The 3,311-nt window shown below is 52.4% G+C and overlaps 1 pseudogene; it reads right to left on the bottom strand.

Annotated features, from left to right (window-relative positions):
* Nucleotides 1-2,182: 2,182 nt before the first annotated feature.
* Nucleotides 2,183-2,788, bottom strand: LOC149334281 (uncharacterized; annotated as a pseudogene).
* Nucleotides 2,789-3,311: the final 523 nt, after the last annotated feature.

The raw sequence follows: 3,311 nt of genomic DNA, 5'->3' as shown, positions 1-3,311 counted from the left end.
GTGCTCGGCTGCTGACCCGAAAGACGCGGGTTCGATCCCGGCCGCGGCGGCTAGAATTTCTTTGGAGGAGAAATTCTGGAGCCCGTGTACTGTGCAATATCAGTGCACGTTAAAGAACCCCAGGTGGTCGAAATTTCCGGAGCCCTCCACTACAGCGTCTCTCATAGCCTTAGTCGCTTTGGGACGTTAAACCCCATAAACCAAACCAAACCAATTTGTTTCCTTAAAGGCCTGAAGGCATTACATAAGTGGGGGACATATTGGTTTACAACGGCAAAAGTGATGTGAACACGCATAACAATAAAAAAAAAGGTACAAACAAACATAACGGGACATAACATAGGACGGCTGTTTTAGCTGTGTCGCTGGCTGTCGAGCCTTTCCTCGAATGCTCTCATGGCCTGATTTTCCACAATTCGTGCAGCGCGGTCTACGCTGAGGTTTCGGACATGCTGCCGAGAAATGTTCATGTGAAGAACAATTAAAACAAAGTGGCTCGCCTTTGTCGCTGAATTTTCGTCGGGGAACCCTCGTCGATCCGTTGTCTCCAGCGCAGTGTTGAAGCTGAGGCGCCGCTGGTGATGGATTGTTTCCTCCTAGGACGCGTTGAGGGTGCCGAATAGCTGGTGGTTGATACAGCGTCTTGGCTCTAGTTTCCTTTATGACTTCTGTTCACTCGTAGAGTCGCTTCGTGCACCTGAGCAACTCGTCGGGGCTGGTGTAGTCTCTGACGCTGAGAGACCGCACAAGATCTTCATTGTCGAGTCCAGTGATCAGGTATTCAATACAGGCCGTGTCGCTGACATTGCAGCGCCTTGCTTTCGCCAGCTTGTCGTAGAAGTATGCCTCTATACTATCGTGGCGCGGTTTCTTGCGTGCTTCCATGTCCCGGAAGGTGTGCTGAAAGCTGGATGCTGACGGAAATGCCTTCTTCAACTCACGTTTCCACTCTGCCCAAGTGCGCTGGACATTCGTCAGGCCGTCGTACCATGTCCTGGCAACGCCTTGCAGCTTTGTGAGTGCGAAGCACGTCGTTTGCTGGTCGCTCCAACCGTACGCTGCAGCCAGGTTGTCTACCTGGTTCAGCCACATTTCGACTGTTGGCTGGTCGTTAGATGACGGGTCATAACTTGGCACCAGTTGTGCGCTTGCCGTGGCCAGTCGTCCATCCACGACGCTTGCTGTTCCCGTTGGTGGGTGATGTGGCATTTGAGCCGCCTGCAGAAGCTGGGCTGCTCCCATCAGCGCCTGGAAGTCGAAGGCCCCGGGGGCTCTTCCGTTGGGGTTGTCCAGTCCGTGGCCGTCTACCGTGTCGGCGTTCATGGATTCCCGCCCTGAATTGGGCTGCGCCTCGTCGTTTTGTAGAGTAGCTCTTTGCTGAGTGCCGCCTCCCTTGCCCCACAACTTTGGGCGCGTCGCTGTCCGTTGAAAGGTCCGGTCGTGGTGCCACCTTGCTCGCAGGACCTTCCATCGTTGGCTTCAATCGGAGCATCATCATGACTTATTTGGTTGAAGCTCTTGTTGGAGGAGCCAGTTTTGCAAGGCAGTCTCAATCCTACTTCTGAAGATGTTTTTGCTGTAGTCGACGCAACGAACTTTCGGATAAAACAAATGAATTGGCAGGTGGGCCAATGGCAGGCGGGCAAATGAATTGGCCCGCTAAGGTTACATGAAAACATTGAAGAGACGGAGCACAGCACGCATGTCCTTTTCCGCAAGAGAGTTCGAATGGCATTGCCCGTGTCTTTCTCCCCGATCGGATGTCGAGGGGGCCGCGGTAACTGGCGACCAGTGTCCAGATGTGGCTCTGCGCTTCTCGGGCCTCCCCCGCTGCCCTTCCAAGAAGGGGAGCGTGGTCGCCGGTGCTCGGAGAATGCGGACTGCCACAGGGCGTGAACGGCCGGCGTCGCCTGTGCACTTCTTCCCAGAATCCGGAGCGCCTCTGTCGACAACTGTCATTGATTAGACCTCATTAGTCAATATTAATTGCTTATGACAAATTTCAGAAACAGTAACTTGAAAAAACGGGTTTGTCTTGCCCTCAGAAATTTATTCAGGTACGAAAGAAAAGAAAAAACCATGGAAATCCGATAAACGGTTTGAGATGCAGCTAGAATCAGGAGCCACACCAGGAAAAAATTCATTTCTAAATGTGGCCCTCTAGAAAGTTGCAACAGTATTCCTAGGTCTGAAACGACCCTGCAGAGTATCTGGAGGTGTCCTTGCACCCTTTCTTCCTTTGCCGCCTCTCACTCTTCACCTGATTCCTTTCCTCGGCCTTGCCTACGCACAGGGCATCTTTCTCAGCAGCTTACTGAATGGCTAGGTGGCCAGGTGTGAGCCCCACACGTACACAGAGATTTCTTTGGTGGCCCTTTGGCAGCCAGCATTTTATCTCAGCACTGCTTTGTGCAGTTCTGTCTGCACAGCAATCAAAGACGTGTGCTGCTCCTTTGGCATCAGAGACCATGGTGAACTGGCAGCATAGCCTCAGCGACGTAGCCTGGAAGGTTGTACTTGCGCTTTGGCTGTGGTGAATCACTTGCTTCGGCAACCTTATTGGCACGCTCTGGGCAGAAGTCGTGGCGAGGCTCCTCTTCAGTAGTTGTGACATGGTAGTACGATGCCATCACTGCACGCTGCATTGCAGCCACATTATTGGGAGTTGTTTCTCAGGGCCCAGCCATAATAGTCTGTCAGTTTATCAATGAGAGCTTATGTCAGCCTGCCCTTCGCTCCCACTGACTTTTCACTTTTTTTGCACAAGGCTCCGCAGCGCTGTGCCCATCCTCTTTTGGACGTGGTTGAGGCGCTCTACTTTAACAATGGGGACTAGTCCGTAGACGTTCTCTTGCACTAGAGCTTGAGAGGGGGTGCTGTCTCCATCAGAAACAAGCGTTGTCTAACCCAGGTTGTGCTTCGATACTGAACGGTTCAAAAGAATCAAAACTACTGCTACTTCCATCCTCCTGGATTCAGCATCAGTGTTTTTCTGGCAAACATGCCGATGCTCATGCCAGGTTGTGCAATCTCCATCTCCAGGTTTCGGTCCTACCTGAGAGCCAAGGTTAGACAGCCACAGCATCCATGATGAGGCCCACGTGGTTACTCGATGACCGCCCCAACTCCAATGTGGGATGTGTGCCCACGCTTATGCCAACTTCCATCACGTACTACAGTGATGTCTCTGCAAAAGCTTGGGTTCATCTCCTTGTAGGCCTCCTTCACTGTAGCAGCTGATTCGGCATAGAACTTGTATTGGCTGCAGCACGCAACAGCCAAAAGCATCCACGGGCCCCCCTGCGTTCTTG

This window comes from Amblyomma mixtum, chromosome 8, assembly GCF_055824585.1.
Source record: "Amblyomma mixtum isolate Tamu chromosome 8, ASM5582458v1, whole genome shotgun sequence".
NCBI lineage: Eukaryota > Metazoa > Arthropoda > Arachnida > Ixodida > Ixodidae > Amblyomma > Amblyomma mixtum.
The sequence above is the reverse complement of the archived record's forward strand: the minus strand, read 5'-3'. Positions and strand labels throughout refer to the sequence as shown.